Here is a 27,370-nt window from a genome sequence, read left to right as displayed (position 1 = left end):
GAAGTTCGCATAGCAGGGGAAGCAAAGACAAATCCTAAAGGGTGTTTTCAGTTATATCGTACTAAGACTAGGGAAAGGATAGGTGCATTAAAAACTGAGACAGGTCAAATAAGAGATAGTTATGAAGAGATGAGTAGTAATTATAATAAATATTTTGTATCTGTATTTACTAAAGAGGAAGTTAACAATATGCATTCAGGCGAACAAGTCTATGTGGGTGGGGACGAGGACAGGTTGACGAGTTTAGCAGTTACCAGGGAGGATGTTCTTAAACAAATAGTAAAACTGAAACCAAAGAAATCCCCAGGGACGAATGAAGTGTTTGCGAGTGCGCTTAAAGAATGCAAAGAGGAGCTTTGTGACCCACTGGCAACCATATTTAATAAATCAATAGAGTCAGGCAGAGTGCCAGAGTTTTGGAAAGTTGCTAATGTGATACCAGTGTTTAAGAAAGGAGATAGATCACTTGCGTCTAACTATCGACCAATTAGCCTAACGTCTATTGTGGGAAAGTTACTCAAATTTATAATGGCAAATAAAAATCGTCTTCATGTTGAAAAACATAAACGAATAATTAAGTCGCAACATGGTTTTATCAATGGGCGTTCATGTTTAACAAATTTGTTATCTTTTTATTCTAGCATAGTTGAGGCAGTTGATAGTGGTAAGGATTGCGATGTTGTGTACGTTGACTTTAGCAAAGCTTTTGATACAGTGTCACACGAGTGAATAAAAAGATAGTCTCATGGTATTGGGGGTGCTATATTAAGCTGGATTAGGGCATGGCTAAGTCAGAGTGGGATAATGTTGTTAGTGGAGTACCTCAGGGCTCTGTCCTGGGACCTCTGTTGTTAATATATATAAATGATTTAGAATCAGGTTTGAGTAGCAACATTTGCAATTTTGCCGATGATACGAATATTGGTAGGGAAATTATTTTTGAGGAGGACTCGCTATCACTTGTAGTTTATCTAGATAGGGTTTTGAAATGGTCAAAGGACTGGCAAATGCAGTTTAATGCTGATAAATGTAAAGTTGTGAAGAACTACACCAGGTGTCTTGTTACTTGGACTTCGATTAATGAAACCGAGCGTCCTGTTTGCCTTATTGTGAACATTCATGCATTGGTCCTTTTGTTTTAAAATCTTACTAATCATGGCTCCCGATCCCTTTCGCGGTCCGACTTCGCAATCTCAGCACCACCTGGCTCGTATCTTGTAAGTCTTATCATCATTACCTAGCCTCAGAACTTTGCATTTGTCTGCGTTAGGCTGCATCTGCCAATCTTTTGATCATTTCGAAACTATTTGGATCAACCTGCAGTGATAGCGAGTCTTCTTCAGAGTCAATTTCCCAACCGATTTGTGTGTCATCTGCAAATTTGCGGATGTTGGTGCTCGAACCTGAGTCTAAATCATTTATGCATGTTGTAAACAATAGAGGTCCCAGGACAGAGCCTTGAGGCGCTCCACTGACAACATTATGCCACTCTGACTTAAGGCCATTTATGCTAGCTCTGTTTTGGAGTTGACATGCCCTGGTCGAACTTTATATAGCACCCCCAATACCATGAGCCTCTATTTTTTGTTTGATCAGTCTTTCATGTGGCACTTTATCAAAAGCTTTGCTAGAGTCGTGGTGCACAGCATCGCAATCCTTACCACTGTCAAATGCCTCGACTGTGTTGGAATGAAGGGATAGCAAATGTGTTATATATGAACGGCCATTTGCAGAACCATGTTGCGAGTCATTTATTCATTTATGTTCTTCAAGATGAAGTTAGTTTAGTTCATTTATTATGCACCCCATACCCATCTTGTGGGCGGTAGTGGGAAAGGGTTACAGAGGCACATAATGGGCTTAGGGACTGAACCCCACAATTCATTTAGCTAAGCAAGTTACAATCTTGATGAGCTAGTTCGAAAATTCCATATAAGTCGTCACATCAACAATGGGTTCGAGATGGACCTCAAGTACAGGTTCTAAATTAAGCAAGTGACATATGTGGAGAGCTAGTGTCAAAATGTATATGTTTGTCCTGCACACCGTCCCCCATCCAGTGGGCAGCGGAGGATCGGTTACAATCACTTAGTTACTACCTACAGTTAGCAAACGGGATATTTGGCAAAAATTTCTGGTAGCAGATCCTTTTGAATGACATATTGACACATGGCTGGAACATTGGTTATAGAATTGTCTCTAAGACGACTTGTATTTGCAATTGTCGATTCGGGTAGCTTTCCAGGAATGGACGTTGAAATTGAAATAAGTTTATTGAGGTAAAATACACACAAAGGGATGAGGTAGCTGAAGCTATTCTCACCCCATTCAGTACGTGTTAATATATACATAGACACACATCACAAATAAACATTACCAAATATTCTGAGAGGTAAACATACATTTCCTCCTTCACAAGTAGTATGGTATCAGACGTACACACAAATACTTTTATGACCTAGGTATAGTGTATAGACAATTTGCAAGACACGTGCAGATAATTCAACAAAATACTACAATTTTGGTGCAAAATTGTTATATCTCTCCAGAATAACATCAACCTTTCCGTTGTGACACATCCAGGCTATTTGTTCAGGAGCAATGGACGTTGGGCTGATTGGCCGATAGTTTGACGCGGGTGATCAATCTCCTTTAAGAATTGGTACCACATTAGCTACCTTCCATGACTGGCACTCTGCCTGATTATTGATTTATTAAATATGTTAGACAGTGGCTCGGAAAGCTCCTCTTTGCATTCTTTAAGCACCCTGGCAAACACTTCATCCGGCCCTGGGGATTTGTTTGGTTTGAGTTTGTCTAATTGTTTACTTACATCCTCCCTGGTAACTGCTTAACTAGTCAACCTGTCCTCATCCCCATCCACATAGACTTGTTCGGCTGAAGGCACATTGTTAAGTTGTTTTTTAGTAAATACATATAAAATATTTGTTAAAAATATGACTCGTCTTATTATCCGTTATTTGACCTGTCTCAGATTTTAATGGACCTATCCTTTCCGTAGTCTTAGTTCGATATAACTGGAAAAAGCCTTTATGATTTGACTTTGCTTGCTCTGCTATGCGAACTTCGTAGTTTCTTGTTGCTTTCCTAATCTCTTTTTTAACATTTCTAACCAGTTGTATGAATTCCTGTTCTAAACTGACTTCTCCATTCTTAATCCTTCTGTACCAAGGTGTCTTGTTACCTATAAGGTTCTTTCAAGTATTTGTTATCCACTTTGGGTCATTAGTATTCGATCTATTCAATTTGTATGGTATACTACGTTCCTGTGCTTTGTTTAGAATATTGTTAAATAAGTTATATATTAAATCCACATCGAAATCCCGTTTTACGTCAGCTATCGCTGGGTTCAAGTGTCGCTCTAAGACCGGCCCACACCCTATACCCAAGACTTTCCAATTTATTTGACCCAAAAAGTTTCTTAGGCTATTAAAAGCAGTTTTTCGGAAATCTGGCACTTAAATAATTTTTTCCTATAGGTGTATTCCATTCTATGCTAAATCTGATTACTTTGTGATCACTGTTCCCTAGCTCACTCCCTATTTCGAAGTAATTAATTTTTGTTTCCCTGTTAGTTAACACTAAATCTAAAATATTATTTTCCCGCGTTGGTTCCTTAATGTGTTGCGTAAGAAAGCAATCGTCAACTAATTCTCGAAAATCTTTTGCTTCACTATTCCCTGTTTTGTTGAGGTAGCTGGCTGACGTTGCAAATTTCACCGCCACACGCATATACGTAAGTTTCTCCCGGCCTAAAAGATCGGCGACCTTCACATCCAAAACGTCCAGTAACGCGAGTAATACGAGAGGGCAATCCACAGGAGCTGAGAAAGCAAGCCCCACAGTATCTACACGGCGAATCGGCCTACTCCCAGCCGCCGCCATGCCGCGAGCTAAGACGCCGGTGAGCGGCCGCACCAGCACCCCGTCGCAGCGCCCAAGAACTAGTGGGAACACGAGACGTGGCGACGACTACCCCCCCCCCCCACTCCAGTGGTGAGGCCTGGGGTCAGAATCACGAAGCAGTTACGCAAGTACTTACGAACCTGTACATGTTTTCTCAATCTTTGGCGTGTTTGTTTACAAGTGTTAAACAGTTAATGAGCTCCGAAGCAGCAGGAGGCTGTTTATAACAATAACAACAGTTGATTGGCAAGTTTTCATGCTTGTAAACTGTTTAATAAATGTAACCAAAGCCGTCAAAGATTGAGGAAAGATGTACACGTTCGTAAGTGCTTTCGTGAATCTGGCCCCTGAACTGCACGGTACTGTACATTGTAGTGTAGTGTACCGTACGGTTGTGTACTGTTGTATATTGTAGTGTACAGTAATGTGCCCTTGACTGTAGTGTATCGTACGGTACTGTACTGTATTGTAATGTATACAGTACAGTATACTGTAGTGCATCGTAGCGTACGGAAGTGTACTGTACGATACTGTACTATGCTGTACTGTGTTGTACTGTACATACAGCTTGAATAATTAATGTTATTATTTAAAAAGTATAATAATATATATAATAATAAGTATTGGAAAATCATCATTTGTGAGTGTAATGTAAAACATTAAATGTATGTAATTAATTATTTAATTATATACAAGAAGGTACATTGTGTTTGTGGGAATACATAGCATAATACAGTAATTACACTCTTGTAAAGCCGCTAGTACGCGCAGCGTTTCTGGCAGGTGCGTAATCTAACAGATAATTTAAAATAGGTAAATTATATAAAACTGAATAAAATCTCATTCATTTGGTACATGTATGTTTCTTATAGTTTGTGTATACATTTTATTGTATATATTTCATTTTCCAAAAATAAATCTCATTAACTACTCGGGTATCCAATTACGTCGAGGCGACGAATGACCGTACAGGTTGCGACAATGTGACGTCAACTGAAAATGAGAAAGGTGATTGGCTATTGAGTATGTGACGTCAACTGAAAATGAGAAACGTGATTGGCTATTGAGTCCACCTGCTCATTCAGGCGCAACGGAACGTTATTTTGCCCCTAGAATTAGCCGAGTAGAGGTGTACAAGTTAGTGTTAGGGCGTGATGTTACTCTTAGCTGGTAGCCCGTTACCCTTTGGGGTTCGCTTTGGTGACAGACCCCTAGGTTACACTGTCACTCTGTACACCGTCAAAACGCACATAGGGGCAAAAATCTCTATTATTGTTAGCTGTCGTATATACCCCGTGTTGGGGTGTATATATAGTGCGATATGTGTTAGTCCTGACCCATAATCAGTACTAAAAGATATTTAATAATGTTTACGTACTGTATTGATTTGTAACATTGGTATTTTTTTCCACAGTAGTCTTGAAGGAGGGATGATTGGAGTCATACCCTGGCGAGCAGAAGGTGGTGGCAGATGTTCCAGTAGTGGTACTTGAGTTACCAAGGTATGATGGGCCTATCCGGCACACTGGAAATAGTTAGAGGCATAGTAATATTGTATTAGGAATAGCGTAATTTAGAGCCTAATTTGGGCAATGGAAGTTTGAGCAGTTATTACTACAGCCATATTAGGACCCCCATCAGTTGTTTTAAATATGAAAAGGTATGAGTTACACCACTTAACAACTTTTTACGGTAATTAATGTTAAAATAGTATAAAAATCTAGTGTGGAAGGAGGATGGTGGTGTTGCTTCAGGTAACTTTGCTGATTGAGAGTAGTGAATAAGTCTGTGGATAGGCTTTGGGCGCTCTCGGTCGGGGTCGAGTGTAGTTATCAAATTTTAAAGTGCTTTTGTCCCCCCCCCCCTCCCCCCCACACTTTAAAGTGTTCGGGTTACGTGGGTACATAATTTGACGTATGAGGGGGGGGGGGAACTGTTGACAATACGTAGCCTTCCTGTCCTCGTCGAAGGACGTAGACATAAATTGACCGGAGTCGTTTTCGGTACATAGTTGATAAAAAAACATTATTCAAATATTACTTGCCATTATTAAGTGAATTTGTTTATAATGTTGAATATACAGCATGAAATAAGCGCGACCTCCTTCGTAGGACAAAGATGTCATAAAAAATATTGAGCTTTATCATTTATACGTGTAGGTGATAACCTTATGGTTGACTTGCGACCAATGGTTGATTAATTTCAACTGGAGATGTGAGCCTCGTGACAGTATTTGTGATGTTTACTGTAGGTGTCTGGCGACGGTACACGTGGGAGTGTGTAGGTGGTGGTGGTTGTTGATATTGGTGTAATTGTGTAGTGAGCGGGATAGCGTGCGCTCTAACAGCGTAGTTTGAGGCAAAAGTGAAAAAAAAACATGTCAAGAGTAAGTCACTTTTGTAAGTTAAGGTTGAGCTTCAGCTATTGGTCCACGAGTTGTTGGTTATCATTGTGTAGCAGGAAGTATATGGTGTGGGCTTGATTTTGTAGTGTTAATTGAGAATTGTGTACTAGGAACATAGTGTCCTTTCCGTGTAACATAATAATGCAATTTTGTGATATAGGTACCCTAATTACTACTGGTAGGTAATTAATTGGCAGTTAATGTTGTCTAGCCAGAACTAAGAGATTGTGATAAGGGAGGATGATTATGCGCGATCAGGAAACCCGAATAAATTTCAATTTCGTGTTTAGCTTCGGATTGTAGGTATACCCGACATGGTGTTTTGAGTGTGGGGTTGAGTGTTTTTGAGTATTGTCATGGCTGCGCTTTGATGGTATTGAAAAAAAAAATTAGCTCTCGTCAGAGCTGCGAGACATGTTTTGCTATGTATTATAGTTTAGCAACGTGTAACAGCGTTTAGATGATGGAAGACATCAGAAAGTAATCTACAAATTGTTAGTTAGAAATATAGAATATGATAGGAAAAGATTTTGGATGGAAGAAATAATTGTGTAAGGAGTTAGGACTAGAGTGTTCATAAATCGATGTTTGTAGCCCTTAATAACAATTGTTATTAAGGTTAAATGGATGGATATTATGCATTATATTTCATGCAGATCAGCGTGTGGAGAGGTGCGGGCCGGGCGAAACAGCAATGGTGAAGTATGTATTTGTGGTGAAAGCAGCATTGGTGGAGACCAACCAACGCCACACTGGAGAGTAATGGAAGAGGCTGTGACCTGCAGGTGAGTGATATGTTATATCAATACATCTTCCTCCAAGAATTTAGTTACGTAGTGCATAAAACTGAAATCCCAAGTAGTACTAAATATATTATCATTCCTGAATGAATCATGTGGTGTACTTTGAGCATTAGACGTCATGAGACCCAGCCTTACTAGACGGAGCACTTTTATTACATAATAAAACTAAATGGCTGTAAGTGAACATAACGTGTGGAAGCTTTGTTGTGTGTGTGTATCTGAATGCTACGCGGTATTCATCCATAGATGGTGAAATAGACATGAAGAACAGGTCACACACTCGCAGCTCCCAGAGAAGAGATTAAGCTTAGTTGATAAACCCCCCCCCCCCCCCCCCCCAGAGTGTCTGGAAGGTGGACTGGCGCTTGGATTCATAACTCGATGCATGTCCCATTTCAAAATTGGCCCCTGAGGCACCCCCTCCCCTCCCCTCCCTCCTAAGGTGTCTTGTTGTTTGAACAGTGCATTGGCGTGTATTTGAGATAGTAATGGTGATAAGGAATGTTTATCGTATATGAATGTTCAGAATCCTGAATAGAATATAGTTTCGCAGGTGACACGGTTGAGGACCCTCGAGGTGGATGACGTTGGTACCATCGTGTGTAGTTACTCTAGGGACACAACCTCCAGCTGTTGAAGGATCCAGTTTCTGTCTTGGATACAAGGTACGAAAGAATTAAAATAGGTCGTAAATGTTGATAGTGGAGAATCGTCTAGCATCTAATTAGATGGTTATTAGATATCCAGCGGGTTTTGAATAGTTATTAATGTGGATTGATATTGAAAGTTGAATATATATAATAGAGAAATAGGATGGAGTCGCGTAGAAGGGGTTGTCCTTACAGAGGGCATTAAATGTGTTGTCAATGAATGGGAAATATATAGTTGATGTAGATAAATATTGTTGGGGAATTGTTGAATCGTAAAGGGATAGATAGTTGTAGGGAATCATAAGTAAATAATTAAAATAGAGGTACCTAAATTGCTAATAATCTTCTGACTGTAATCCATTAATATAAAGTACGTAATTAGGAAGAATAGGTTTACAATTACCTAATATTTAAACTAAAAAGTACCTAATTGCATATTCATATTGTTGTACATAGTTGGTTTAAAAATTGATTGTATCTAGTGGTCCCCAATCTCGTAATGATGTACCCAATGCAAAAAACAACTTTACCATTGTGATCATTGGGTTATGTGGTTTCAATTAGCTGTATGGTGCCTATTAATCTTAGTTTAAATTAGCAATGAAGCTGTCAATGCATTCGGAGGTTTAATATACCAATGTGGTTGAATATACGTGTACGTACTAATCTGACGTATAGTTTGTTGCAATGTATGAATCACGTTATTAAATCCGCTAGAATTGAGGTAGTAAAAATTATCTTACAATAAGGACTTTGCCGAAACGCTGCGCGTACTAATGGCCTTACAAGTGTAAATACCATGCTATGTATTATAAAAAAAGGCAATGTACCTTGTATATATAAATGTTATTGTATTCCCTAGAATGCCAAGGTAATAAGTTTTTAATATGTGAAACGTTACCGAAATGAAGTGAAATTGGTTATAGATATAAATGTAAAGCAGACGTGAATCTAGTGTTAGATCATTGACTGTAAATGACTTACCCTACTGTAAATGCTGGCTATATAAAAAACTAATATTGTCTTTCAGTTACAATTTGTTATGGGTGACAATTGATTTATCTTTGACCAGCATCACGGGTCCAAGTCTGTTGCTGTTACCTTCCTTGGGGTTTGAACTACGAATTTTCTCTGCAATTAAATAAAATTTATGCATTGGCCTCGTGCATGTTTTATTAAGTGAATAAATAATTCATTAAGTCTTGTATTAAGTAACGTAACCTAGGTTTAACTATTTCGTGAGGTACAAGCGTGATGCTTTTGACTTTAATGTTACGCAATACCAATATAATTTGAATGTACCTAAATTTATGAATATAATTTATGCGGGTCAAGCTGCACGTTATTTACTCTTACTGGTTTTGCAATTGTGATTGTTTAACTGTTGTTTGGCATTAAGTTATCAAGTAACTGAGGTAGGTTGTGATAGGCGCGGAGTAGGGCCCCCCCCCCCCCTTGCCTCGTGCTTTAAGATTAGTGGGCCTTCATTTACGTTTAGTTACAAAAGCTAATTATTCCCGCAAATTATGCAGCGTCTTGCTGCATGTATGTATTTATTACTGGTTGACACACATGTTGATTATTTTGCTTATCGCTTGACCTAATAACTTAAGTGAGGTAGGTGCTGTGACACAGGCCTCCGGCCCCTAGCTTTAAGTTTTCATGGAGTTGTAATTTCCATAAGTGACCTTAATTTATTAATGATTGTTATGCAGTGTCAAGCTGCATGTTTTTGTGTTTTGACATTCGTTTGTTGAACTTGTGGTTTGGATTTACATAATAACTTAGTCAGGTAGGATGTGATAGTTGCAGGGATCGGGCCCTTGCCTCTTGCTTGAAGTTTATTCTGGGCGTGCATTTACGTATAGTTTCCTGTGGCAAATTCCTTCATTTGACATTGCTGTTGCTTGATGTTTTTACTTAACTGGTTTACAATTATGTTGACTGGTTTACAATTATGTTGACTTTAACTTAAAGTTGAAGCATAATTTAAAGAAAGTCAGCTAGGATGTACTAGACGCTGTCTTGGGGCCTCATGCCTCTCTTTAAGTTTATCTTGGACTCGTATTCTGATTAGTTCGTTCAGGAATTTATTGCTATTTATGCATTGCTTAAGTGCATGTCATTTTACTTATCGTTTGACCTTTATACTTGTTTTGTTTACTTTGTCATTGGTAATGTATAACTGTCGGTACTTAGTTTGGTTTTTGAGTACCAGTAAACGTTTCCAGTCTGTTTGTGTACCGGGTGTAAGCGGAAATAATCTGCAGGCTCCCGGGCCGCTGGTTATCCGACGTGTTGTCTGGTCGGTGTAGGCCGGAAGGTTTTCACATGCACCGACGTGTTGGCTGCCTTCGTTGAGGGGTTGATGTCCGGGCGATGTTTTTCGTGGGACGTGTGACTGTTCTAGCTGGCGATGGTCAGTTTGGTGTGTTGCATCTGGTGCAGCCGTCTGCCCTAGTGTCCGAGCCGCCACTGTTCGTACGTTGTTGCTCCATTTTGTTGTGCAGCTGCTGTTGGTGTTGCGGCTGGTGAGATTGCGGCCAGTCGGTGTTGTAGCTGCTGTGGGTACAGCTGTTGCTGTCCCAGGTTGGTGCTGTTGAGGTGGAAGATGGTCCAGCTGGAGGTGTTGCAGCTGATGTTCAGATGGCGGATTCTACAGTTGACATTTGTCAAGTGTTTAAGGGCTTATTTTGCCCTTGTTGACCACTAGTGTTCGTTTTTTGGATGGTACGTTATTGTTTGTTTGTTTAAGGTTAGGGGTTTCCGTGCTTACTTCCTCCTCCCCAGTGTGGGAGAAATAGTTATTGATGTATTTATAGAGTTCCTACTGTATGATAGTATTACTTAAGTCCTTTATTATTAGGTCCGGGTTTTAGTCGCGTTAGTTATCGGGTGCCTTTGCTTGACTTGTTATCGTTTTATGTGGCATTTTCCGCCATGCCCTCGGTGTGTCCCGTACTATGCCCATTAGCTGGGCCAGTTCGTTACGGCCTTAGCCGGGACCCCTGTGGAGGCCTTAGCTGGCGGTGGCCGGCCTGTTAGCCGGCTACTTGTCCTGGGACGTAGTAGTTTGGAAGGAGTATTTTGTGCTTTTCCTTATCCCTCTAGTGGTTGTGTGTGTTTTACATGTTAGTGCAAACTGAGTTATATTTGTAAGTTACTAGTTATTGTTTGTGAATGTGTGTGTATATGTAAATGTGTGTGTATTGAATAGTTGCTAGAATAATGTATATTAGTCATTCATTGTATTATTCGCATCATGTCGGTATGAAAATATTATGAGTGGTAGTTTGTTTACTATGTTCGTCGTTATTTATGTTAGTTTACTATATTAATGAGAAGAAATAATCGACATTGACGGATCCGTAGCCTTCGTTGTGTGCATTTAAGTTTGCTTCAGATCCCCAGATATTTAAGTTCTTGGGGTACTGGTGGTCGCAGACTGCTGATGGAGACTGAGAGTAAAGACAATTACGCGTCTTAATGGAGTATTTTAGGCTAACTATTGAGGTGTAAAATGGTTTGGGAGGGCAACATACAATGGAGATGACTGTAAGGGGGAGTGTTACCAAACTTATAAATTGTGTTCGTGTCACTGTGGACGGAAGGATGTTGCAGTTGCGCCTTAGGAGCCGTTTTTTATATTAGATGTATGGTTTTATTGATAAATTAGGATATTATATACATGATATACTCGTCATGTAAATATTGATTGTTTGGTTTTTTGATAATAATATATTAGAAGATTTAGAAATGAAATATTGGTTGCTAGATCCCTCCCCCTGGATTAACTTGTGCCCTTGACCCAGATACGGTAACTGTATCTCCCCCCCCCCCCCAAATAATTGTTTGTTAGTGGTGGTTGTTTTTCCCGGTAAAGTTCTGCTTGGGTTGTTAGTTACGTTACTTCGCTACCGAGTAGTTTCCTGGAAGACTTTTGTTTCTCTTCCTTTCCCGTGTAGTCACTGCTTTCCCCTGTTCCAGTGTTCCTTTTCAGAATTTCGCACAGGGTATCACCCTGGCTTTATCCATTAATGAGGCTTGTGGAAATGTCCCCCTCCTGTTAGAAAATAATTTCAGCAGTACCCTTAAGGGTTAGGTTCGTTGGCTGTCTCGTTCATAGTGCATGGCCGTTTGTGGCCACCCTTACTGCCTTAATACTTCCAGAACCGACTACGGAAGGCGCACGAGGTACACCATTGATGAACAAGGAAAAGGGATGGAGCCCGAGGGCAAGACTACTGCGGCCATGATGTCGACAGACATTCGTAGTTACAGCGGGCAGGCGCCGCGTTGGGCCTTGGGTGCTCCGGCGGAACCCCCAAATTGATAAGGCTGCAGATAGCTAAGAAATACTCCGAAGAATTGTAATGATTGTAAATAAAATAATGCAAGTTTCATATAGTATTTCGAGATTGTTATTAATTGTATTATAGTTTATAAAGAATAATCATTATAAATATTGGTTAATACTTGATTGTTAAGGACCAGTCAATAAATAGTTAAAAATCATTGTAAATCGGTAATTTAGTAATTAAAAAGAATAGGTCATTATACTATTTAATATAAATATATAATAAAAGTTAATAAATAAGTCCAATATTAGCAATATAAAAAAAACAAGTGGGCAATGTGAGGCCGTTTTGTTTGAACCTCAGAAAAGTAAGTTTGTAGTATTGTTAGCGTTGAACGTTCTGTAGTGAGAAATGTCGAAACAAATGTTAAAGTAAAAGTGTATAGAGAAGTACAATAGGAAATAGATATGAATAATACGTTTGATGTTTGTAACAGTTTTGGTCAGTTGCACAATAGTTACTGTGTTGGGAGAGTGTTTGTCTGAGAAAATCTCGTATCTCACGGAATGTGACGGAGAGGGCAAAGATATTTTGATTATGAATCATTGAAGGAAGTAGTGAGAATATTAACTTTGAGGGTTAATGTGTTAATATTTAGTGTGGTTGATGTACAGTAATATAGTATTATCTAAGAATATATGAACGTGAAATGTTAAATAGGATTGTTGTAATTGTACTAATTGAATATGTGCGCCGGGAAGGGGTAGAAATACCCTAAGGTACTCGTGAGTGTTTGTTAACAATATATTTTAAACTTGTGTATTAAGATAGTTGAAGTTTAATACATAATGTGCTTTCGATTGTAAAGTGATTGAAGTGTGTATAGTTATCAATAAGTAGTGTAGCACGTAAAATAGTTTTGATGTGTGATATCATTGATAGACAGTATACCTGGGACCTACAAGAATTTTGCCCCGAGTGTAACATTGAAATGGTGTGCTTACTATATTTAAGAGTATTGTTGTACTGTGTATTTGTAATCACTGAATTTGTGCGGCCCCCTTTATGTTGTGCAGTTAGAGGTGAGTAGAAATATCCTAAATTACTGTATCCGTTTGAGATGTAATGATTATTATTGTGTAAATAAACATACTTTAATTGAAGGTTGTTTTTTGTAAATTTGTTTTTAACAACCTCTTGTGTTTTGTCTTGAATCAAAGGTGACACGTACGTATGTATAATATATATAATAATAGGGAAAAGAAAAATACATTAGTAAAATGAAAGCATTATATTAAAAAAAAAAAATTAAAGAATAGTTGTGAAAAACGTTTATTATTATTACAAATTATTTATTGAAAATTAAACTGAATATTGAAACATAATAATAATAATAATAAATATTAAAAAAAAGGAATAATATATAGTTTAGAGGAATAATAATGAATAAAGAATATTTTTGAATAATCTTCAATATTGCAGAATAATACTGAAGAATAATCTTCAATACTGAAGAATAATCTTCAATACTGAAGAATATTCTTCAATACTGAAGAATATTCTTCAATACTGAAGAATATTCTTCAATACTGAAGAATAATCTTCAATACTGAAGAATATTCTTCAATACTGAAGAATATTCTTCAATACTGAAGAATATTCTTCAATACTGAAGAATAATCTTCAATACTGAAGAATATTCTTCAATACTGAAGAATATTCTTCAATACTGAAGAATATTCTTCAATACTGAAGAATATTCTTCAGTACTGAAGAATATTCTTCAGTACTGAAGAATATTCTTCAGTACTGAAGAATATTCTTCAGTACTGAAGAATATTCTTCAGTACTGAAGAATATTCTTCAGTACTGAAGAATATTCTTCAGTACTGAAGAATATTCTTCAGTACTGAAGAATATTCTTCAGTACTGAAGAATATTCTTCAGTACTGAAGAATATTCTTCAGTACTGAAGAATATTCTTCAGTACTGAAGAATATTCTTCAGTACTGAAGAATATTCTTCAGTACTGAAGAATATTCTTCAGTACTGAAGAATATTCTTCAGTACTGAAGAATATTCTTCAGTATTGAAGAATATTCTTCAGTATTGAAGAATATTCTTCAGTATTGAAGAATATTCTTCAGTATTGAAGAATATTCTTCAGTATTGAAGAATATTCTTCAGTATTGAAGAATATTCTATTGAAGAATATTCTATTGAAGAATATTCTTCAGTATTGAAGAATATTCTTCAGTACTGAAGAATATTCTTCAGTACTGAAGAATATTCTTCAGTACTGAAGAATATTCTTCAGTACTGAAGAATATTCTTCAGTACTGAAGAATATTCTTCAGTACTGAAGAATATTCTTCAGTACTGAAGAATATTCTTCAGTACTGAAGAATATTCTTCAGTACTGAAGAATATTCTTCAATACTGAAGAATATTCTTCAATACTGAAGAATATTCTTCAATACTGAAGAATATTCTTCAATACTGAAGAATATTCTTCAATACTGAAGAATATTCTTCAATACTGAAGAATATTCTTCAATACTGAAGAATATTCTTCAATACTGAAGAATATTCTTCAATACTGAAGAATATTCTTCAGTACTGAAGAATATTCTTCAGTACTGAAGAATATTCTTCAATACTGAAGAATATTCTTCAGTACTGAAGAATATTCTTCAATACTGAAGAATATTCTTCAATACTGAAGAATATTCTTCAGTACTGAAGAATATTCTTCAGTACTGAAGAATATTCTTCAGTACTGAAGAATATTCTTCAGTACTGAAGAATATTCTTCAGTACTGAAGAATATTCTTCAGTACTGAAGAATATTCTTCAGTACTGAAGAATATTCTTCAGTACTGAAGAATATTCTTCAGTACTGAAGAATATTCTTCAGTACTGAAGAATATTCTTCAGTATTGAAGAATATTCTTCAGTATTGAAGAATATTCTTCAGTATTGAAGAATATTCTTCAGTATTGAAGAATATTCTATTGAAGAATATTCTATTGAAGAATATTCTTCAGTATTGAAGAATATTCTTCAGTACTGAAGAATATTCTTCAGTACTGAAGAATATTCTTCAGTACTGAAGAATATTCTTCAGTACTGAAGAATATTCTTCAGTACTGAAGAATATTCTTCAGTATTGAAGAATATTCTTCAGTATTGAAGAATATTCTTCAGTACTGAAGAATATTCTTCAGTACTGAAGAATATTCTTCAGTATTGAAGAATATTCTTCAGTATTGAAGAATATTCTATTGAAGAATATTCTATTGAAGAATATTCTTCAGTATTGAAGAATATTCTTCAGTACTGAAGAATATTCTTCAGTACTGAAGAATATTCTTCAGTACTGAAGAATATTCTTCAGTACTGAAGAATATTCTTCAGTACTGAAGAATATTCTTCAGTATTGAAGAATATTCTTCAGTATTGAAGAATATTCTTCAGTACTGAAGAATATTCTTCAGTACTGAAGAATATTCTTCAGTATTGAAGAATATTCTTCAGTATTGAAGAATATTCTTCAGTATTGAAGAATATTCTTCAGTATTGAAGAATATTCTTCAGTATTGAAGAATATTCTTCAGTATTGAAGAATATTCTTCAGTATTGAAGAATATTCTATTGAAGAATATTCTTCAGTATTGAAGAATATTATATTGAAGAATATTCTTCAGTATTGAAGAATATTCTTCAGTATTGAAGAATATTCTTCAGTACTGAAGAATATTCTTCAGTACTGAAGAATATTCTTCAGTACTGAAGAATATTCTTCAGTACTGAAGAATATTCTTCTGTACTGAAGAATATTCTTCAGTACTGAAGAATATTCTTCAGTACTGAAGAATATTCTTCAGTACTGAAGAATATTCTTCAGTATTGAAGAATATTCTTCAGTATTGAAGAATATTCTTCAGTATTGAAGAATATTCTATTGAAGAATATTCTTCAGTATTGAAGAATATTCTTCAGTATACTGTAGTGCATCGTAGCGTACGGAAGTGTACTGTACGATACTGTACTATGCTGTACTGTGTTGTACTGTACATACAGCTTGAATAATTAATGTTATTATTTAAAAAGTATAATAATATATATAATAATAAGTATTGGAAAATCATCATTTGTGAGTGTAATGTAAAACATTAAATGTATGTAATTAATTATTTAATTATATACAAGAAGGTACATTGTGTTTGTGGGAATACATAGCATAATACAGTAATTACACTCTTGTAAAGCCGCTAGTACGCGCAGCGTTTCTGGCAGGTGCGTAATCTAACAGATAATTTAAAATAGGTAAATTATATAAAACTGAATAAAATCTCATTCATTTGGTACATGTATGTTTCTTATAGTTTGTGTATACATTTTATTGTATATATTTCATTTTCCAAAAATAAATCTCATTAACTACTCGGGTATCCAATTACGTCGAGGCGACGAATGACCGTACAGGTTGCGACAATGTGACGTCAACTGAAAATGAGAAACGTGATTGGCTATTGAGTCCACCTGCTCATTCAGGCGCAACGGAACGTTATTTTGCCCCTAGAATTAGCCGAGTAGAGGTGTACAAGTTAGTGTTAGGGCGTGATGTTACTCTTAGCTGGTAGCCCGTTACCCTTTGGGGTTCGCTTTGGTGACAGACCCCTAGGTTACACTGTCACTCTGTACACCGTCAAAACGCACATAGGGGCAAAAATCTATTATTTTTAGCTGTCGTATATACCCCCTGTTGGGGGGTGGATATATTCAGGGACATTTTTAGTACTGACCCATAATCGGTACTGAGATCTATTTATAAATGTTTAGGTACTGTATTTTAACATTGTATTTAATTTTCCCACAGCAGTCTTGAAGGAGCGGTGATTCCAGTCATATCCTGCCGAGCAGAAGCTGGTGGCAGATGTTCCAGTTGTGGTATTTGAGTTACCAAGGTATGATGGGCCTATCCGGCACTTTGGAAATAGTTAGGCATAGTAATATTGTATTAGGAATAGCGTAGTTTGGAGCGTAATTTTGGCCATTGAACTTTGAGCAGTCATTACTACAGCCATATCAGGACCCCCATCAGTTATGTTTTAAATATGAAAATCTATGAGTTACACCACTTAACATTAAGTGGTGTAAAACGTTGCTCAAAGTCTAAATTCCTAGTCTTGAAGGAGGATGGTGGTGTTGCTTGCGGTAACTGGTGATTAAGAGTAGTGAATAAGTCGGTGGATAGTGTTTGGCCGCTCTCGTTGTGGGTAGTGTAGTCTTTGATCCAAATTTAGTGCTGTTGTGGCCCCCCCCCCTCCCCCACTTTAAAGTGTTCGGGTTACGTGGGTACATAATTTTAGGTGTGAGGGGAGGGAACCGTTGACAATACGTAGCGTTCGTGTCCTCGTCGAAGGCCGTAGACATAAATTTACCAGAGTGGTTTGACGTACATAGGTGATAACATTTCAATAAGTAAATGTTGAATGTTACCGAGAATATTAAGTGAATTTGTTTATAATGTTAAATAAACAGCATTCAATAAGCGCGACCTCCTTCGTAGGAGGAAGAGCTCGTGAAAAAAAAATACAGGTCAACAATATCATTTATTCGTGTATGGGATGTGAAGGTTCCGGTTGACTTGCTAGCAATGGGTGATTAATTTCAACTCCAGATGTGAGCCTCGTGACAGTATTTGTCTTGTTTAGTGTAGGTGGGTGGCGACGGTACAAGTGGGAGTGTGTAGGTGGTGGTTATGTTGTTGATATTGGTGTAATTGTGTAGTGAGCGGGATAGCGTGCGCTCCACCAGTAGTGTATGTTGAGGCAAAATTGAAAATACATGTAAAGTGACTTTTTTAAGTTATGGTTGAGCTTGAGGTATTGGTCCACGATCTGTTGGTTATCATTGTGTAGCAGGAAGTATTTGGTGTGGACTTGATTTTGTAGTGTTAATGGAGATTTGTGTACTAGGAACATAGTGTCCTTTCCTTGGAACATAATCAGGCAATCTGTGGTGATATAGGTACCCCAATTACTACTGGTAGGTTATTATTGGGCAGTTAAGGTTGTCTAACCAGAAGTGTAACATAGAGGGTTATTGGGGGAAGGGAGGATGATTATGCGGGAACACGGAGGCCGAATAATTGAAAATATCTTGTTTAGCTTCTGATTGTAGGTATACCCGACATGGTGTTTTGAGTGTGGGGAACGGTATTGTCATGGCTGCGCTTTGATGGTATTGAAAAGAATTAGCACTGGTCCGAGGTGCAAGACATGTTTGGCTATGTATTCTAGTTTTCCCTCATCTAAAGGGAGTTAAATGTCAGAAAGTAATATACAAATTGTTAGAGGTTGAATTATATTATAGGAAATGATTTCGCAGGGAAGAGAATTGTGTAAGGAGTTTGGACTAGAGTATTCATAGATGGTTGTAGGCCTTAAGAAATGTTGTCAATGTGAAATGGATGCATATTATTCAATATATTTCATGCAGATGAGCGTGTGGAGAGGTGGGGGCTGGGCGAAACAGCAATGGTGATGTATCTATTTGTGAAGAAAGCAACATTGGTGGAGGGGAAGGAACGCCACACTGCAGAGTAATGGAAGAGGCTGTGACCTGCAGGTGTGTGATATGTTTATTTTCAACACATCTTCCTCCAAGAATTTAGTTACGTAGTCGATAAAACTTAACACTTTCGCGCTTAGGATTATCCATGAGTCGTCACCGTTTTTTATGCGTCACCGCATAACAGACGACGCCTGTAGTCCATCGAAAAAATATTTGTATAAAATCCATTTATTATCCGATCAACTTGGGAATAGTATACAAATGTTTGCCATGAAATTTCCGTTTTTTCTAATAGCCGAACAGCTTATAAAAGAAAACGGTGTGGCAGTGAATCATCGTGGTAAAACAATTGTATTATTGACACGACGAGTGTAATCGACGTAGTTTTTATATATGTTGCCGGTCGAACGCATCCTTATGTGACCTTTAATACTTATGTTCTTATAGAACATTCTATTGCGAGCACATTGGTACAAAAATGAAATACATACATCGACAAATAATGTCAGGACAGTGAATTGAATATACACTTTTCAATGCGAGTTTCGCCGATATGCTGCCGCAGGTAACACTTCGGCCACTTCCCACATTGTTTTGGGTGTGCTACGACATTAAATCTATATTTATATGCATATGTCCGTGTAGAGAATTTTATTGCGATTCCAATGATACCACAATTAGCGATGTAGGACAACTGTAGGCTTCGCAACCATTAAGAGAGTGGAAACATTTTGTTGCTGTTTGGCGCTCTTGGCGAGTGATCTGAATAGTTTTTTATTTGGTGTTGACAGCCCTTATGCTTGGCCGGCATTTTATAGGTATGCTCTTATAGACAATTTCATTGCGAACACAGTGATACCAAATTTAAATACGTGCGCCTTCAATTATTGTCAGGACAGTAAAAAGAGTGTACACTTTTTCAGTCTTACCGCATAGGCGCGCGAAGTGCCAAAAGCATCTGGGGTATTGTTTTTGTTTGAGCGCCGAGAGCGCGAAAGTGTTAAATAGCAAGTAGTACTAAATATATTATAAATCGTGAAATAATCATGTGGTGTACTTTGAGCATTAGACGTCATGAGACCGAGCCTTACTAGTCGGAACAGTTTTATTATAAAATAAAGTAAATGGCTGGAGGTGACCATAACGTGTGCAAGCTTCGGTGTGTGTATATATGAGTGGTACGCGGTTTTCATGTATAGATGTTGAAATAAACAAAGAACAGGCCACACTCGCAGCTTCCAGATAAGAGATGAAGCTTAGTTGATAAACCCCCCCCCCCCCACAGTGTCTTGAAGGTTGATTGGCGCTTGATTCATAACTCGGCCCAATTTTGATTTGGGACATGCACCATGAGGCCCCCCCCCCTCCCTCCCAAGCTGTGTTGTTTTTGGAACAGTGCATGGCCGTGTATTTGAGATAGTAATGGTGAAAATTAATGATTATCGTATATGAATATTCAGAATCCTGAATACAATATAGTTTCGCAGGTGACACGCTTGAGGACCCTAGACGTGGATACCATCGTGTGTAGTTACTGTATGGACACAACCTCCAGCTGTTGAATGATCAAGTTTCTGTTCCATAGAAGGTACGACCGAATGACAATTTGTTGTAAATGTTTATAGTGCAGAATCGTCGAGCGTGTAATTTGATGGTTATTAGATATCCAGGGGGTTTTGAATAGTTATTAATGTTGAATGTATATAATAGATAAATAGGAGGGAGTCGCCTAGAAGGCGTGTCCTTACAGAGGGCAGTAAATATGTGGTCCGGTCCAGGAAGGGGAAATATATAGTTGATGTAGAGAAATAATAATAGGTAATTGTTGAATCATAAATGAATAGATAGTTGTAGGGAATCATAAGTAAATATTGAAACTAGAAGTACCTAATTTCCTAATATTTGTGTTGGGAGATTACACCAAGAGGTACGTAAATAGGAAGAATAGGTACCTAATTAGGAAGAATAGGTTTAGGATAAGTACCAAATATTTAAAGTAAAAGTTACGTTATTGCATATTCCTTGTTTTCTACATTGTTGCTTTAAAATAGCATTGTATGTAGTTACCCAATATTATAATAATGTACCCCATGGAAAAAATTGACCATTGTGATCATTGCTGTGTTATGGGGTTTTAAACTGCTGTATGTTGCCTATTAATGTTAGTATAAATGACGAATGAAGGTGTCAATGGAATGGGAACTTCAATATACCAATGTGGTTTAATATACCTGTACCTTCTAATCTCACGTTTTGTTTGTATCAATCATTGCATTAAATCCGGTGTAATTGACCTAGTTAAAATTATCTTAGATTAAGGATGTGGCCGAAATGCTGCGCGTACTAATTGCCTTAGAAGTGTAAATAGCATGCTATGTATTATAACAAAGCCAATGTACCTTCTTGTATATATAAATGTGATTGGCATTCTAGGAAATACCAAATAAGTTTTTAATATATGGGGAACGTTACAGAACTTAAGCTAAATTGGTAATAGATATAATTGTAAAGGAGACGTGAATGTATTGTTAGAACATTGACTGTAATTGACTTACCCTGCTCTAAACGGTGGCTATATGAAATGTTATATTGTGTTTGTTACAATGTGTTATGGGTGACAAAATATGTATCCGTAATGTATTTATCTTTGACCCGCATCACGGGTCCAAGTGTATTGCTGTTACCTTCCTTGGGCTTGCAAGTAGGATATGTTTTTCTGGAATGTATTACAATTGATGCATTGCCCCCGTGCATGTTTTATTAAGTTATTAAAAGTGTTGGTTATTGTATTTAGTTATTGATGAAGTAACGTAGGTTGTGGTAGTTGGCGAGTTACAAATATGAATTAACTCAGGTAGGGTGTGATAGGCGCGGAGTAGGGCCCCCCCACCCCCCTTTACCTCAAGCTTACTGGCCCTGCATTGACGTTTAGTTACATCAGCTAAGTATTCCCGCAAATTATGCAGCGTCTTGCTGGAGGTTTATTTAGTTATTACTGGTTTACAGTTATGTTTGTTGATAATATTGGTTATCGCGTGTAAGTTAATAGGTAAAGTTAGGTAGGTTAGGGTAGCTGCTGTGTCACAGGCCTCCGGGCCGTACGTTTTAAGTTTTCATAGAATTTGATGTTCCATAAATGTCGTGAAAATAAAAAATAATTGTATGCAGTGTGACGGTGCACGTTTCTTTGGTGGTTTGACATTAGTTATGCTTCACCTACAAGTTAGTTAAACTAAGTCAGGTAGGATGTCCTAGACGCTGTATTTTGGCCTCATGGCTCTGGCTTTAATTTTATCTTGGACTCATATTATGATTAGTTCCTTTCGGAATGTATTGGTACTCATGCATTGTTTCAGTGGAAGTCATGTTACTTACCGCTTTAGAGATAGGTGGTGATTGTTGACTTTGTGATGACGTTATTACTGACAGGTCGAGAGTACCATTTTCGTTTAGCAGTACCAGTAAACGTTTCTAGTCGTTTTGTCTGGCCGGTGTAGGGCGAAAGAATCTGCAGGCTCCCGGTTTATGCAGACATGTGTGGCGTCCCAGGCCGCTGGTTATCCGACGTGTTGTCTGCTGGGTGTAGGCGGGAAGATACTGGTGGTTCCCAGGCCGCTGGTTTATCCAGACGTTTGTGTGGGCAATGTAGCCATGAAAGTTATAGCCACTGGCGTCTTAGGTGAGTGCGTTCATGGTCTGGTCTGCAGCCAACGTTCTTCGTGTGATGAGTTAAGGTGGCGATGTTATTCAGGTATTATGTTTATATTTGTCGTATAAATATGCGGGCTTCCCGGCCGGTGGTTTCTGGAGACGTTTTACAAATAGGGATCGCTAGCCTTCCTGGTGTCCATGTCACTTTGCCTCAGATGGGGAGATGTTTAAGTTGTTGGATTACTGCTGGTCGCAGATGGTCATTGACACTGAGACTAAACTCACTGACGCGTGTTAAGGCAGTTTCTTAGGTTAACTATTGAGGTGTAACATTGTTTCGGAGGCCAACATAGAGTGGAGATCAGTGTAACGGACTCGGTTACCCTCGTTATAATTTGTCACTGTGGACGGAAGCATGTTGCGCCTTAAGAGGTGTTCGTTATAAGGTTATATTTATAGAATTATTTTATAATATATACATAGTGGTCATATAAATATATATTGTTTGGTTGTTTGATAATATTAAAATTTAAAAGTTAAAAAATAAATATGGGTTGCTAGATGGATGGCCGTTGATTAACTTGTGGCCTTGACGCCGATACGGAAAGTGGACCCCCCCCCCCCCCACCTATTTTTGTCGGTAAAGTTCTGCTCGGGTTGGTAGTTACCTTACTTAGCTAGAGACTAGTTTCGTGGGAGATCTTTTTCTCTTCCTTTCCCCTGTGGCAGTGATCCTTTTCAGACTTCTCCAGAGGGTATCAGCCTGGCTTTATGCATTAATGACAGTTGGGCAGTTCGGTTTCGGAAATGTCCCCCTCCTGTTAGAAACGAATTCCAGCAGTAGCCTTAAGGGGTAGGTTCGTTGGCTGTGACGTTGATAGTGCATGGCCGTTTCTGCCCACTCTTACTGCCTTAATACTTCCAGAACCGACTACGGAAGGCGCACGAGGTACACCATTGATGAAGAATGGAAAGGGATGGAGCCCGAGGACAAACAACTGGACCCATGAGTTCGACCTACATTCCTAGTTCCAGCGGGCAGCCGAGGCGTTCGCCCTTCTGGGTTGTGGTTTCCGCGCGTGGTTTGCGGTGCTCGGGCGGAACCCCCAAATTGATAAGCCTGCAGATAGCTAAGAAATAATCGGATGAATTGTAATTAGTGTAAATAAATTAATGCAAGTTTAATTGACTACATATAGATGTAGTTATGAATTGTAATTAAAATGTAGTTTATAAATATAATGAATAATCATACTAATGATTGCATAATACTTTGTTATGCACTAGTGAATAAGTCATTATCATTGCTGTTAATGAGCAAATATTGTTACTGAATAAAATAGGTAATACATATAGTAAATAATAAAAAAATAATTAGTTATTAATATATAATCAAATAAAATATGATTTAGCATTATCCAAAAAATAAGTCTGCAATCTGAGCAGGTTTTGTTCCAAGGTGAGAAAATTAAAATTGAAGTGGTGTTATCGTTGAACGTTGTGTAGTGACAAATGTTGAAACAAATGTTAAAGTAAAACACAATGGAAAATAGATATGAATAATACCTTTGAGGTTTGTAACCTGTTTGCTGTCTCGTCACTTGCACAATAGTGACTGTGTGTGAGAAGATCTGTTATCTCCCAGAGTGTGAGTGACATGGAAAAGATAGTGTTATTATTAATCATGGAAGAAAGTAGTGAGAATATTATCTTTGAGCGTTAATTGATTGAAATGTAGTGCCGTTGATGTACAATAATATACTCATAGATAGTACTGTATTAACGTGAAAATTGAATGTTGTAATTTTACGGATTGAATTTGTTGGGTAATTGGTAGAAATAGCCTGAGGTACTCGTTAGTTTTAGTGAATAATATTGTTTGAACTGTTGTCAAAGAACATACTTGAATTTTAATACATAATGTTCTTTCGAGTGTCAAGGTATTTAAGTTTGTATAGTTATCAATAAGTAGTGTACCCACATCAAATTGTATGGATGTGTGATATCATTATGATAGACAGTATACATCGCAGCTACAAGAATTTTGGCCCAAGAGTGTAAAATTTATATGCTTTGCTTACTATATTACAAATGAATCTTGTAATGTGTATTTGCAGTCAGTGAATTTGTGTGGCTCCTTGAGGTTCCGCAAGTATAGGTGAGTGGAAGTACCCTAAATGACTCTATCATCTTGATATGTAATTATTATTGTCTGAATAAACATACTTGAATTGAAGGTTGTTTTGTGTGTATTTGTTTTTAACAACCTCTTCTGTCTTGTTTGTAGTCATGTATGAGACGTATGTAAATTCTATATAACCCTTGTTTGAAGGAAATAGGACGTTGTGTGAAAATAGAAAAGCCATCCCTGAAGACGTTAGTGAGAGTGTATGTCGAAAAAGAAAGAGCCATTTGTAAAGTATAAATAAAATATTGAAAAATCATTAATATTACAAAATAGTTTGGGAAAACATTACTATTCAATGTTTTAATAATAATGAAATGAATATAGAAATAAAAAATAAATATTAATAAAAAAGAATATTGACGAATAATCATCAATATTGACGAATATTCTTCAGTATTGACGAATATTCTTCAGTATTGACGAATATTCTTCAGTATTGACGAATATTCTTCAGTATTGACGAATATTCTTCAGTATTGACGAATATTCTTCAGTATTGACGAATATTCTTCAGTATTGACGAATATTCTTCAGTATTGAAGAATATTCTTCAGTATTGAAGAATATTCTTCAGTATTGAAGAATATTCTTCAGTATTGAAGAATATTCTTCAGTATTGAAGAATATTCTTCAGTATTGAAGAATATTCTTCAGTATTGAAGAATATTCTTCAGTATTGAAGAATATTCTTCAGTATTGAAGAATATTCTATAGTATTGAAGAATATTCTTCAGTATTGAAGAATATTCTATTGAAGAATATTCTTCAGTATTGAAGAATATTCTATTGAAGAATATTCTTCAGTATTGAAGAATATTCTTCAGTACTGAAGAATATTCTTAAGTACTGAAGAATATTCTTCAGTATAGTGAAGAATATTCTTCAGTATTGAAGAATATTCTTTAATATTGAAGAATATTCTTCAATATTGAAGAATATTCTTCAATATTGAAGAATATTCTTCAATATTGAAGAATAATATTGAAGAATATTCTTCAATATTGAAGAATATTCTTCAATATTATTCTTCAATATTGAAGAATATTATTCTTCAATATTGTTATTCTTCAATATTGAAGAACAATATTGAAGAATAATATTCTTCAATATTGAAGAATATTCTTCAATATTGAAGAATAATATTGAAGAATATTCCTCAATATTGAATAATAATATTGAAGAATATTCTTCAATATTGAAGAATATTCTTCAATATTGAAGAATATTCTTCAATATTATTCTTCAATATTGAAGAATAATATTGAAGAATATTCTTCAATATTGAAGAATAATATTGAAGAATATTCTTCAATATTGAAGAATATTCTTCAATACTGAAGACTATTCTTCAATAGAATATTCTTCAATACTGAAGAATATTCTTCAATAGAATATTCTTCAATACTGAAGAATATTCTTCACTATACTGAAGAATATTCTTCAGTACTTAAGAATATTCTTCAGTACTGAAGAATATTCTTCAATACTGAAGAATATTCTTCAATAGAATATTCTTCAATACTGAAGAATATTCTTCAATAGGATATTCTTCAATACTGAAGAATATTCTTCAATAGAATAATCTTCAATACTGAAGAATATTCTTCAATACTGAAGAATATTCTTCAATACTGAAGAATATTCTTCAATAGAATATTCTTCAATACTGAAGAATATTCTTCAATACTGAAGAATATTCTTCAATACTGAAGAAGAAGAATATTCTTCAGTATTGAAGAATATTCTTCAGTATTGAAGAATATTCTTTAATATTGAAGAATATTCTTCAATATTGAAGAATATTCTTCAATATTGAAGAATATTCTTCAATATTGAAGAATAATATTGAAGAATATTCTTCAATATTGAAGAATAATATTGAAGAATATTCTTCAATATTGAAGAATATTCTTCAATAGAATATTCTTCAATACTGAAGAATATTCTTCAATAGAATATTCTTCAATACTGAAGAATATTCTTCAATAGAATATTCTTCAATACTGAAGAATATTCTTCAATACTGAAGAATATTCTTCAATAGAATATTCTTCAATACTGAAGAATATTCTTCAATATTGAAGAATATTCTTCAATATTAAAGAATATTCTTCAATATTAAAGAATATTCTTCAATATTGAAGAATATTCTCCAATATTAAAGAATATTCTCCAATATTGAAGAATATTCTCCAATATTGCAGAATATTCTCCAATATTGAAGAATATTCTCCAATATTGAAGAATATTCTTCAATATTGAAGAATATTCTCCAATATTAAAGAATATTCTTCAATATTGAAGAATATTCTCCAATATTGAAGAATATTCTTCAATATTGAAGAATAATATTGAAGAATATTCTCCAATATTGAAGAATAATATTGAAGAATAATATTGAAGAATATTCTTCAATATTGAAGAATATTCTTCAATATTGAAGAATAATATTGAAGAATATTCTTCAATATTGAAGAATAATATTGAAGAATATTCTTCAATATTATTATTATTGAAGAATAATATTGAAGAATATTCTTCAATATTATTATTCTTCAATATTGAAGAATATTATTCTTCAATATTGTTCTTCAATATTGAAGAATAATATTCTTCAATATTGAAGAATATTCTTCAATATTGAAGAATATTCTTCAATATTATTCTTCAATAATAATAATATTGAAGAATATTCTTCAATATTATTCTTCAATATTGAAGAATATTCTTCAATATTATTCTTCAATATTGAAGAATATTCTTCAATATTGAAGAATATTCTTCAATATTATTCTTCAATATTGAAGAATATTCTCCATTATTAAAGAACTTTCTTCAAGAATATTCTTCAATATTGAATAATATTC

General features: G+C 35.9%; 2 long non-coding RNA genes across 8 annotated transcripts; both read left to right on the top strand.

Moving 5' to 3' along the window:
* The first annotated feature begins 4,261 nt into the window (after positions 1–4,261).
* LOC123748957 (uncharacterized) lies at positions 4,262–24,551 on the top strand. 3 transcript variants are annotated; one of them, XR_011224870.1, is made up of 5 exons: positions 4,262–4,286; positions 16,965–17,052; positions 18,590–18,718; positions 20,152–20,252; positions 23,241–24,551. It is a non-coding gene; the product is annotated as an uncharacterized lncRNA (long non-coding RNA). The 3 variants fall into 3 exon arrangements; XR_006771831.2 differs by lacking the exon at positions 4,262–4,286 and adding an exon at positions 16,596–16,691; XR_006771830.2 differs by lacking the exon at positions 4,262–4,286 and adding an exon at positions 16,596–16,691 and having other exon boundaries at positions 20,144–20,252.
* LOC138357266 (uncharacterized) lies at positions 4,950–13,245 on the top strand. Of its 5 annotated transcripts, none has more exons than XR_011224869.1 (5): positions 4,950–5,064; positions 5,342–5,429; positions 6,988–7,116; positions 7,680–7,799; positions 11,955–13,245. It is a non-coding gene; the product is annotated as an uncharacterized lncRNA (long non-coding RNA). The 5 variants fall into 5 exon arrangements; XR_011224865.1 differs by having other exon boundaries at positions 4,953–5,064; positions 7,688–7,799; XR_011224866.1 differs by lacking the exon at positions 4,950–5,064 and adding an exon at positions 5,077–5,097 and having other exon boundaries at positions 7,688–7,799.
* Positions 24,552–27,370: the final 2,819 nt, after the last annotated feature.

The sequence above is a fragment of the Procambarus clarkii genome, chromosome 77, assembly GCF_040958095.1.
Source record: "Procambarus clarkii isolate CNS0578487 chromosome 77, FALCON_Pclarkii_2.0, whole genome shotgun sequence".
Taxonomy (NCBI): Eukaryota; Metazoa; Arthropoda; class Malacostraca; order Decapoda; family Cambaridae; genus Procambarus; species Procambarus clarkii.
Note: the sequence above shows the minus strand (reverse complement) of the source record. Positions and strands in the feature narration are given on the sequence as shown.